This window comes from Apium graveolens, chromosome 2 (assembly GCF_009905375.1).
Source record: "Apium graveolens cultivar Ventura chromosome 2, ASM990537v1, whole genome shotgun sequence".
NCBI lineage: Eukaryota > Viridiplantae > Streptophyta > Magnoliopsida > Apiales > Apiaceae > Apium > Apium graveolens.
In genome coordinates, this window is record NC_133648.1 from 35847101 (window position 1) to 35860004 (window position 12904).

The following is a 12904-nucleotide window of genomic DNA, read 5'->3' on the forward strand; positions in this document are numbered from 1 at the left end:
TTTGAAATCAAATCTAGCACGATTCAGATGGTGCAGAATTCAGTCCAGTTTGGGGGTTCTTTAACTGAAGATCCCAATACTCACATTAGGGATTTCATCGAGATCTGCGACACCTTCAGGTTCATTGGTGTTTCTGAAGATGCTGTTAAGCTAAGGCTTTTCCCATTCTCTCTGAAGGACAAGGCTAAAAGCTGGTTACACTCTCTACCAGCTGGTTCTATCACTACTTGGGAAGATTGCTCATAAGTTTCTTACTAAATTCTTCCCTATGGCAAAGACAACTGCAATCAGAAACACTCTTACTCAATTTGCGCATCAATCAGGAGAGTCTTTATGTGAAGCTTGAGAGTGTTATAAGGAGATGCTTAGGAAGTGTCCTCATCATGGGATGCCTGACTGGATGATTATCAACTGCTTTTATAATGGCTTGGGAGCACAATCTAGACCCATGCTCGATGCAGCATCAGGTGGAGCCTTATGGGCTAAGAGCTATGATGAAGTTTATGAGTTGATTGAACTGATGCTGCTAATGAATACCAGAATCTAACCCAGAGGCTACCTCAAGGCACGGTAGTAGGAATTATGGAGGTGGATACAACTACTTCTATAGCTGCTCAGCTTAAGGCTTTGACGATGAAGGTGGATTCCTTGGCTAATTATAGAGTTAATCAGATCACTAGTGTTTGTGAGCTTTCTGCTGGTGCGCATGATACCGAGCAGTGTGCTATTTCTAGTGAATCAGCTCAGTTCGTGAGTAACTTTCATAGGTCGCAACAACCAGTTCCGACCACCTATCATCCCGATAACCGCAATCATCCTAACTTCAGCTGGAGCAACAATCAGACTGCGGTGCAACAACCTTATCAACAGTATGCAGCAAAGCAATTTAACCCTCCTGGTTTTCAACAACCGCAATATGCACCAAGACAACAACTCCAGCTTCAGAAACTACCACATGGATGTGCAAATCAATCTAACAAAAAATCTGAATTGGAGGAGTTGAGGTTCATGTGCAAGAGCCAAGCAGTTTCTATTAAGACATTGGAGAATCAAATTGGGCAGATTGTCAATGCCTTGTTGAATCGACAACCTGGAACACTCCCTAGTGACATAGAAGTTCCAGGCAAGAAGGAAGTAAAAGAACAAGTAAATGCAATTACATTGAGGTTTGGGAAGGTTGCAAGCCCCGAAAAATCTCAAGTTCCAGAATTTGAAGTTGTGGCTGAAGAAGATGCGCAAAAGGAAGCAGAAGTGGAATCAAGGAAGAAAACTGTGGAACACACTCCTCCTGAGGGTAATACAGGGGAGAAACATGTCTATTCTCTACCTCATTTTCCTAAGAGGCTGCAGAAGCAAAAGTTGGATAAGTAGTTTTCTAAGTTTCTGGATGTGTTCAAGAAACTTCATATCAACATACCTTTCGATGAAGCTCTTGAACAGATGCCTAGCTATGCGAAGTTTATGAAAGGTTTTCTCTCTCGGAAAGTGAAGCTCGATGACATAGATACCGTTGCTCTCACGGAGAAACGCAGTGCTGTGCTACAACAGAAGTTGCCTCCAAATCTTAAAGATCCTGAAAGCTTCGATATTCCTTGCACCATCGGAAACTTGTCGTTCGACAAGTGTTTATGGGATTTGGGAGCTAGCATCAATCTGATGCCTTTGTCTGTCTTCAAGAAGTTGGATTTACCTGATCCAAAGCCTATATATATGTCCTTGCAGTTGGCCGATCATTCTATTACATATCTGTTAGGGCGAAACCACGCGCTAATATTCACGCAAGTATACGCGTTCACAAGTAATATAGAATATTTTCTAGTTCGTTCCCTCAGAGACTCAGACTGAATTATTGTCTAATTAAACTCACTCACCAATGTATGATTACTTCTCAATGTTAAGACACTAACACTTAAAATTGTTGATTAAATATTAACTACAATTAACTACTTAATTAATCACTTAACTAACACTTCAATTTATCAATAATAAAACACTCATGAGATCACAAATTCATTATTACTTCCTTCTATAGCCATTGTTATTACCTTTAGCATGTGACAGTGATGATATTAATCGAATAACACGAAACTGATAAAAGCCAACTTTCATTGTACTAATACCATTCTACCAAGCATCCACAATTAAGATAGAAGTTGAATAGTCATCAATTATGTTGAGTTCCTATATGTCTACAGAAATTGACAACACAACGATTTAAGCACAAGTTATTCCTGTTGATTATATAGGGCAAATAAAATTGTTAGAGTTACCCACTAATCATGCACAATGTACATGCACCTATGCTAGCATGGCAAGTTCCAAATCTCAAGATCCACCGTCGCTTCACAAGAGATTAACACCCTATCTTATATGTTCGCGACACACATAAGACGAATACGCACAATCAATACTAGATATCATGCAATCATCACACACTAAAGTATTAAACAATTAACTAAAGAATTCCATAATAAATCCGTTGCAACCCCATGATCATGATTAGCCCATAATAACACTTATCGTCATCATGGGTTCATATAAAATCATGATAAACAAACACAAGAAAATAATAACTAAACTAATTATATTAAAACAGAGTACGTCACAAGAGTAAATAAGTTCAAAGCAAGAAAACTAGCATCCAACGTTACAACAAAACAAGAATCACAAGAAGATATGCTTCCTCTTCGTTGCAGTGTGCTAAATCGGTCTTCTTCTTTATCTCCTTCGCTCCTTGCGTAAAAACACAATCTTCTTCAATCCACACTTGTGAAAACGTCTCAAATCTACTTATATAATAGTCCCATAAAACTCAGATTACATAGAAGTGGAAACCAAACAGAAGTAGAAGTCCTAAAATAATTTGTCTTTTTTCCCGACCCTGCGCGGCCGCTCAGCATAGCTGAGCGGGCGCTCAGCTTGCTGCGCGGCCGCTCAGCAATGCTGAGCGGGCGCTCAGACCTCATTGCTGAGCGGGCGCTCAGACCTCTACTGGAAAAAATCTGATTTTGCTCCGTTTCTTCGCCGTAATCTGCCCGTTTCTTTCCTCTCGCAATGGTGAACACATGCCAAGGCTTATTCTTGATGATTCCTCCCCCGAAATGTAACTAAAACCCTGAAATGCATAAACACTAGAAAAACGCATCAAATATACAAAATACTTGATTTCAAGACACCAATTTAAGCCATTTTAAGACGTTCTAAGTGGTATAAAATGCCACTTATCACACCCCCAAACTTAAATCGATGCTTGCCCTCAAGCGTCACAGACTCAAAAACAAATAAAAACATGCATGAATGCAATCTATATGAAAATGCAGCGATCCCCCTTACTACAATTAAGCAACCAAATTGCCACATCTCAACGAATGCAGTTAGGCAACTAAAGATCAATAAACTCATGCAAACGGACATACAGCTAGAAACGTGGTGTGTGCAAATGCTTAACAGATATGCTTTGGAACTAGACCAATTACTATGACTAGACCATCCTCAAGGCAATCCTACGATTATACAAAGAATAAAAAATTCTAGGCACAAAGTGATATACAACACTACAAGAACTCTGGAGCTTATTACGGAATCGTGCTTTTTATTTACAACTCAAATGCTTATTTGACCGTGCAATGAGTGAGGTCCACAAAAGACTTATACAATGGTATCCATGTAACGAGCGTTAGGTTAGCGGATCCCAGACTCTAAAAGCCTTAGGTCACTACGCACAAAGTCCCCTAAGAACTTAATAACTCGAATACCAAAGAGCACACTCTTGATCAATTATGCATAATTTTTTTTTTTTTATAACTTCTGAGCAAGAGCGTTTCGCTCCATCTTGCTCAACCCTAGACTACTCGCACCATATGCGAGCCAGCTACTAGCCATTTGACGCCTAGCCACAACTAGCAACAACTTCCATATATTTTTTTTCTCCAAAATTTTTTCTTTTTCATGCCTTTATCACTAAGAACCTATAATCGAATTCTAAGCATAATAAGTAGATTGACCTTGAAAATAACCAAATCATAACAACAATCTAGCCCTTACGCATTCTCTAAGACTTAGTGGACTTACAATTGTTTCTAGCATGCATATCAACCTACACAACTTAATATCACTTTAATGCTATCACTACACTCGCATCAATATCACAATTCAGTCGATAAATCATTACAAAAGGGATCATGGTAAATGCATGAGCTACATGACATTCATAACAAAAAAAAACCATATGGCATAAATTATGCAACTATATGAACTAAACTATCATGAATATGCAACTATATGACACACACACAATATTCCTTAACTACCACCCCCAAACTAAAAATCTTCACTATCCTCAGTGAAAGTAGTAGAAAGGAACACAGGGTATACCTACTCGGAGTCATCATCATCATCACCCTCAGTGGGTGGAGTATCAGGCGGCGGGTATGCAGAGTCCTCACCAAAAACTGGCCACTGGATATCAGCTCCAAGGCCCCGAAAAGCAGTCCCTAATGCAAGGGTGAGCTCCTGAGCAAACCTGCTCTGCGTCTCATACATGGTATCCATCCGCCGTGAAAGCCTCCTATACTGGGCATCGCCCATCCCAGCACCCTCCTGAGCTCTCGAAGAACCAGCCTCATCACGCCCTGGCCTAGCCATAGTAGCACCTCGTGCTGGACGCCCTCCTGGAAGACGATAACCCAGCCCATGCTCCTCAGGCTCACCACCGGTCCACTCCTGCATCCTATTCAGAGTGCCAGAATCAATCGGAGCTGCTGGCAACTGCAACTGCTCATGAGCCGGCCAGTTCACTCCCACTGCTCGGCATAGCTTCATAACCGTAGATGCATAAGGGATGTTCATATGCTTCGCTCCCCTCAAAAACTTCAGAATTCCTTGGTTGATAAACTCACCAAGGTCCACATAGTATTCCTCATTCAAAATTCCCCACAACAACTGTGCTCTCTCAACTGTGACCTCATGTGCATGCGAAGAAGGCAAAATATTAGCACAAATAAATGCATTCCATGCACGGGCATACCTGTTTATGGCGATCGCCGGAAAGTAACGATACTCATTAGTGCCGGTCCTGTAGGTCCAAACTGTGCCCGGTCGACAGAGAGTCGTACAAATCAAATCCAAGTCAAAATCCTCAACAGTCTTTTTATTCCAGTTCTCCTCCTCGGGCTTCCTCTCTCGCTGTCCAATCACACGGCGAATCGCCGCAGGATGATAATCAACCGTCAGCCCACGGACCACAGAAAACCCATTCTTTTCGGCCTTCGCGTTCGCGTAGAACTCGCGAACAACGCTCATCGGTACTGCTTCGGGTGACTCACAAAAAGCTATCCACCCCTTCTCTGCAATCATGGGCAGCAACTCACCATCCCTCCCCGATGGTAAAAACCCCCTCTCCTTCAGAATCGGCTTCCCCAACAGCCTAGTGTACTCCTCCTCCGCGGCTCTGTCAGTTAACCGAGGCCTTGCAGCAGTACCCCTCGATGAATCAGCAGTAGGAACTGTGCTGCTGCTGTCAATAGTGCGTGCTCTCTTGGGTGCCATTGATTCGTGAATAAAAGTGTGTAAGATCTGATTTTTGATGTTTGTGAGAGGGTTTAAGTGTAGGAAGCTTGTGTGGGAGATATGTAGGATATGTGTATGTATATATAGGGTGTGGATTAGATTAGGGTTTCGGAATTAAGGGGTAAAATGATGGGGTAGTGGGAACAAATCGTGGGTTTATGGGCTAAAACTGTTTTTGTGTTTTTTTTTTTTCTGAACTGTAAAAAAAATTCTGGTACTCGACCCCTGAGCGGTCGCTCAGCAAAACTGAGCGGGCGCTCAGCTTGCTGCGCGGTCGCTCAGCAAAGCTGAGCGGGCGCTCCGGGGGTCACTGGAATTTTTTTTTCCAGCCCCTGTTTTCTGATTTTTTTGTGTTTTTGGATAGGTTATTAACTTCTAAGGGTTCCTGCAACAACAATTCATGGGTTGCCTCCCACGCAGCGCTTCTTTTTCGTCATTAGCTTGACGTTTCGTTCCCTTCTCAAGTAGTCAACAAAATGGCACTAACCACTTCTCGGTTTGCCATGTCCCCATAGTAGTGCTTCAACCGCTGACCGTTAACCTTGAATGCTTGGTCCAGATCATTCTCAAAAATTTCCACCGCTCCATGTGGAAACACAGTTTTGACAATAAAAGGTCCAGACCACCTTGATTTCAACTTCCCAGGAAAAAGTCGGAGCCGAGAGTTGAATAAGAGAACTTGTTGTCCTGGCACAAATAACTTTGGATGTAGCTTCCTATCGTGCCACCTCTTCACCTTTTCCTTATACATTTTGTTATTTTCGTACGCTTGAAGTCGAAATTCATCAAGTTCATTAAGCTGAAGCATTCTTTTCTTACCAGCTGCATCTAAATCCAGGATCAACTTCTTCAATGCCCAGTAGGCCTTATGCTCAAGCTCCGCAGGTAGATGACATCCCTTACCGTACACCAACTGAAACGGTGACATCCCAAGTGGAGTTTTGTATGCTGTTCTGTAAGCCCAAACAACTTCATCGAGCTTTAAAGACCAATCCTTCCTTGACGGACAAACAACCTTCTCTAGAATGCGCTTTATCTCTCTGTTAGACACTTTCGCTTGACCATTTGTTTGCGGATGATAGGCAGTAGCTACTCGATGATTCACATTATAACGCTGCATCATAGAAGTGAACTTACGGTTGCAAAAATGCGATCCTTCATCACTTATGATTACCCGAGGTGTTCCAAACCTTGTGAAAATTTGCTTATGAAGAAAATTTAGCACTGCCTTTGCATCATTTGTCGGTAAAGCTTTAACTTCGACCCATTTTGAGACATAATCGACTGCCAGCAAGATGTACTGATTATTGCAAGACGAGATAAAAGGCCCCATGAAATCGATTCCCCACACATCAAAGACCTCGACTTTAAGCATCACATTTAATGGCATCTCATCCTTCCTTGACAAATTTCCCACTCTTTGGCAACGATCACACCTTAAAACAAACTGATGAGCATCCTTGAACAAAGTAGGCCAAAAAAACCCTGCTTGCAGAATACGAGCTGCCGTCTTCTCACCACCATAGTGTCCACCATAAACCGTGGAATGGCAGTCTCGTAATATCCCCTCCGTCTCACAGAACGGGATACATCTCCTGATGATCTGGTCAGCTCCCTGTCTAAACAAATATGGTTCATCCCACATATACCACTTCACCTCATACAGAAACTTCTTCTTTTGAGCGGATGTCAAATTAGGAGGCATTATATTGCTGACGAGATAGTTTACAATATCTGCAAACCATGGTTCTTCCTCCTGAATTGCAAACAACTGCTCATCCGGAAAAGATTCATTGATTAACGTCCTATCTTGTGAAGTAGAATCGGGATTCTCCAATCTAGAGAGATGGTCAGCTACTTGATTCTCAGTACCTTTTCTATCTTTGATCTCTAACTCAAATTCCTGAAGTAAAAGCACCCAACGAATGAGTCTCGGCTTCGAATCCTTCTTGGAAACTAGATAGCGAATAGCTGCATGATCAGTGAATACTGTTACTTTCGTACCAAGTAGATACGATCGAAATTTCTCAAAACCAAAGACTATAGCCAACAGCTCCTTCTCAGTAGTGGTGTAGTTCAATTGGGCACCATTTAAAGTCTTACTCGCATAGTAGACCACATGGAAGAGGTTTTTCTTGCGCTGTCCCAAACTGCACCTACCGCATAATCACTCGCATCACACATCATCTCAAACGGTTCTGTCCAATCTGGTGCTGTAATAACTGGTGTAGTGATCAAACTCTTCTTGAGAGTCTCGAATGCTGCCAAACATTCATCATCAAATTTGAAAGGCACATCTTTCTCAAGCAAATTGCACAACGGCTTAGATATCTTTGAAAAGTCCTTGATGAATCGCCGATAAAAACCCGCATGACCAAGAAAACTACGGATTCCTTTCACAGAATTAGGTGGGGGAAGATTTTCAATGACTCCCACCTTGGCCTTGTCCACCTCCAGACCCTTGCTAGAGACCTTATGCCCAAGGATAATGCCTTCACGCACCATAAAATGACATTTCTCCCAATTGAGCACCAAATTAGTTTCCACGCATCTTTTGAGTACGACGCGCAGATTATTCAAACATTCATCATATTAGTGTCCAAAGACGGAGAAGTCATCCATGAACACTTCGACGTTATTTCCAATCATGTCAGAGAATATAGCCATCATACATCTCTGAAAAGTGGCCGGGGCGCCACATAACCCAAACGAAACTCTGCGAAAAGCAAACGTGCCAAATGGACAAGTGAAGGTAGTCTTTTCCTGATCCTCTGGTGCAATACAAATCTGATTATACCCGTAATAACCATCCAGAAGACAAAAATACTCATGACCCGCCAATCTGTCAAGCATCTGATCAATAAATGGAAGAGGGAAGTGATCCTTCCTTGTGGCTTTGTTCAATTTTCTATAATCCATGCATACTCTCCATCCTGTAACTGTTCGAGTAGGGATGAGCTCATTCTTTTCATTTACGACCACAGTGATACCTCCTTTCTTAGGTACCCATTGTACGGGGCTCACCCACGAGCTGTCAGAAATAGGATAAATGATGCCTACATCCAGCCATTTCAGAATTTCTTTCTTCACCACTTCCTTCATGATGGGATTCAGTCTTCACTGCTGTTCCACAGTTGGCTTACTACCTTCCTTTAGCAGAATTTTATGCATACAATATGAAGGACTTATCCCCTTGATGTCTGCTATGGTCCATCCTATAGCCGATTTGAATTCTCTCAAAATCCTTAAGAGCTTGTCTTCCTCACTTCCTGAAAGGTCAGATGAAATAATAACAGGTAACGTAGATGAATCACCTAAAAAAGCATACCTCAAGTGTTCAGGTAATGGCTTGAGCTCCAAGGTAGGTGCTTCCTCTATTGATGGTTTGAGCTTCCCTTCAGCATTCTTAAGGTCAGAAGTACCAAGAGATTCAAATGGTATGTCCAGCTTTCGCTTCCAGGGAGAAGCGTTCAGATATTGTAATTGCTCGTTGCCATCGTCATCATCGCTGTCAAAATCCCCCACTAAGGCCTTTTCCAATGCATCAGACATTAGCATGTGATCGAGTTCCGAAGTAACCGCAGAATCAATCACATCCAATTTTAAGCACTCCTCATCTTCTGTAGGGAATTTCATTGTCTTGAATACGTTGAAGGTCACATCCTGATCTTGGACCCGCATAGTAAGTTCACCTTTTTACACATCTATCAAGGTACGGCCAGTAGCCAAGAAAGGCCTTCCCAAGATTATGGGAATCTTCTTATCTTCCTCAAAATCCAGAATAACAAAATCTGCAGGAAAGAAGAGCTTATCCACCTTGACGAGCACATCCTCAACTATGCCCCTTGGGTAAGTAATGGAACGGTCAGCCAATTGTAGTGACATGTATGTGGGTTTTGGATCAGGCAGATCCAGCTTTGTAAAGATTGACAACGGCATCAGATTAATGCTCGCTCCCAAATCATAAAGGCACTTGTCAAAAGTCAGATTGCCAATGGTGCAAGGAATGGTGAAGCTTCCTGGATCTTTCAGTTTTGGTGGTAACTTTTGCTGCAGAACAGCGCTACATTCTTCCGTGAGAGCAACGGTTTCAAGGTCATCCAGTTTCACCTTCCTTGAAAGAATAGTCTTCATAAACTTCGCATAACTAGGCATTTGTTCCAGAGCCTCAGCGAAAGGTATATTGATGTGAAGTTTCTTGAACACCTCCAGAAACTTCCCGAACTGTCTATCCAGCTTTTGTTGCTGCAATCTCTTAGGAAAAGGTGGTGGAGGATAGAGCTGTTTCTCCCCTGTATTAGCCTCAGGCAGAGTGTGTTCAACAGTAGTCTTCCTTGGTTCCTCCACTTTCTCCTTTTGCTTAGATTCTTCATCTCTAATTTCAACTTCTACTTCTTTTGCCTTTTCAGCATCAACCACTTTTCCAGACCTTAAGGTAATAGCCTTGACTTGCTCTTTAGCTTCCTTCCTTCCTGGTACTTCCGTGTCACTGGGAAGAGTGCCAGGTTGACGATTGAGCACTGCATTGGCTAATTGACCGATTTGATTTTCCAAGGTCTTGATAGAAACCGCCTGACTCTTGCACAACAACTTAAGTTCCTCAAAATCAGCACTAGTAGGTGCAGCTGTACTTCCCTGTTGAGGATATGATTGCCTTGTAGCATACTGCTGTGGTTGCTGGAATCCAGGTGGGTTAAACTGTTTACTCACTCCTTGCTGATATGGTGGCTGAATAGTATTCTGATTATTCCCCCAGCTGAAATTTGGATGATTTCTGTTGTTAGGATGATAGGTCGCTGGCACAGGCTGCTGTTGTCGCTGATAGTTATTCACATACTGAACAGATTCGTTGATAAGAGAACACTGATCCGTAGCATGAGAACCTGCACAAAGCTCACAAACCATAGCTATTTGATTAACTCCATATGTAGCCAGAGAATCAACCTTCATTGATAGCGCTTGGAGTTGGGCTGCAATAGCGGTGGCTGCATCAACTTCCAGAATACCTGCTACCTTGCCTGGCGTCATCCTCTGAGTTGGGTTTTGATGCTCATTTGCAGCCATCGTCTCTATAAGATTATACGCCTCAGTATAGCTTTTAGCCCATAAGGCGCCTCCAGCTGCTGCATCGAGCATGGGCCGAGATTGGGCCCCCAAACCATTATAGAAACCAGTGATCACCATCCAATCCGGCATTCCATGATGTGGACATTTTCTCAACATTTCCTTGTAGCGTTCCCAAGCCTCGCACATAGATTCTGTAGGTTGCTGCGCAAACTGAGTAAGAGCACTCCTCATAGCAGCAGTCTTTGCCATCGGATAAAACTTCACCAGAAACTTTTGCGCAAGATCTTGCCACGTAGTGATGGACCCAGCTGGTTCAAAATGTAACCAGTCTTTAGCCTTGTCCCTCAGTGAGAATGGGAAAAGCCTCAACTTGATAGCCTCATCAGTCACGCCATTATACTTAAAAGTGCTGCAGATCTCGACAAAATTCCTTATGTGCATGTTGGGGTCTTCAGTTGCCGCTCCTCCAAAAGAAACAGAATTCTGCACCATCTGAATAGTGCCCGGCTTGATTTCAAAGGTGTTAGCTTGAATAGCCGGATGAAGGATGCTTGACTGAATGTCATCAATTTTAGGCCGAGAAAAATCCATAAGAGCTGGATCAGCTTGAACAATACGATCTCCCATGTTTACTGGTTCTTTCTGCTCAGTTCCTGAATCCGAATCCTCAAAATCTAACTTCTCCGGAATATCAAGAACTTCGTCTGTCTCCTCAGCTGTATCTAAAGTCCTCTTGCGAGCACGAGAACAAGTTTGCATAAACGCTTGCTAAAGTACCTGAAACACAACCGGAAAAAATAAGTAACTACTACGTCCTAATCACTGAGTCCTAATGACCAATGATGGTAAGTACATAAACTAAACAAATACGCCGAGTCCCCGGCAGCGGCGCCAAAAACTTGTTAGGGCGAAAATACGCGCTAATATTCACGCAAGTATACGCGTTCGCAAGTAATATAGAATATTTTCTAGTTCGTTCCCTCAGAGACTCAGACTGAATTATTGTCTAATTAAATTCACTCACCAATGTATGATTACTTCTCAATGTTAAGACACTAATACTTAAAATTGTTGATTAAATATTAACTAGAATTAACTACTTAATTAATCACTTAACTAACACTTCAATTTATCAATAATAAAACACTCATGAGATCACAAATTCATTATTACTTCCTTCTATAGCTATTGTTATTACCTTTAGCATGTGACAGTGATGATATTAATCGAATAACACGAAACTGATAAAAGCCAACTTTCATTGTACTAATACCATTCTACCAAGCATCCACAATTAAGATAGAAGTTGAATAGTCATCAATTATGTTGAGTTCCTATATGTCTACAGAAATTGACAACACAACGATTTAAGCACAAGTTATTCCTTTTGATTACATAGGGCAAATAAAACTGTTAGAGTTACCCACTAATCATGCACAACGTACATGAACCTATGCTAGCATGGCAAGTTCCAAATCTCAAGATCCACCGTCGCTTCACAAGAGATTAACACCCTATCTTATATGTTCGCGACGCACATAAGACGAATATGCACAACCAATACTAGATATCATGCAATCATCACACACTAAAGTATTAAACAATTAACTAAAGAATTCCATAATAAATCCGTTGCAACCCCATGATCACGATTAGCCCATAATAGCACTTATCGTCATCATGGGTTCATATGAAATCATGATAAACAAACACAAGAAAATAATAACTAAACTAATTATATTAAAACAGAGTACGTCACAAGAGTAAATAAGTTCAAAGCAAGAAAACTAGCATCCAACATTACAACGAAACAAGAATCACAAGAAGATATGCTTCCTCTTCGTTGCAGTGTGCTAAATCGGTCTTCTTCCTTATCTCCTTCACTTCTTGCGTAAAAACACAATCTTCTTCAATCCACACTTGTAAAAACGTCTCAAATCTACTTATATAATAGTCCCATAAAACTCAGATTACATAGAAGTGGAAACCAAACAGAAGTAGAAGTCCTAAAATAATTTGTCTTTTTTCCCGACCCTGCACGGCCGCTCAGCATAGCTGAGCGGGTGCTCAGCTTGCTGCGCGGCCGCTCAGCAATGCTGAGCGGGCGCTCAGACCTCTACTGGAAAAAATCTGATTTTACTCCGTTTCTTCGCCGTAATCTGCCCGTTTCTTTCCTCTCGCAATGGTGAACACATGCCGAGGCTTATTCTTGATGATTCCTCCCCCGAAATGCAACTAAAACCCTGAAATGCATAAACACTAGAAAAAC

At 41.9% G+C, this 12904-nt stretch overlaps 2 non-coding genes across 2 annotated transcripts; one reads left to right on the forward strand and one right to left on the reverse strand.

Annotated features, from left to right (window-relative positions):
• Positions 1 to 283: 283 nt before the first annotated feature.
• Positions 284 to 390, reverse strand: LOC141709113 (small nucleolar RNA R71). Its single transcript, XR_012569706.1, has one exon. It is a non-coding gene; the product is annotated as a small nucleolar RNA R71 (small nucleolar RNA).
• A 10372-nt stretch (positions 391 to 10762) lies between these two features.
• On the forward strand, positions 10763 to 10869 carry LOC141709464 (small nucleolar RNA R71). Its single transcript, XR_012570039.1, has one exon. It is a non-coding gene; the product is annotated as a small nucleolar RNA R71 (small nucleolar RNA).
• The last annotated feature ends 2035 nt before the right edge of the window (positions 10870 to 12904 follow it).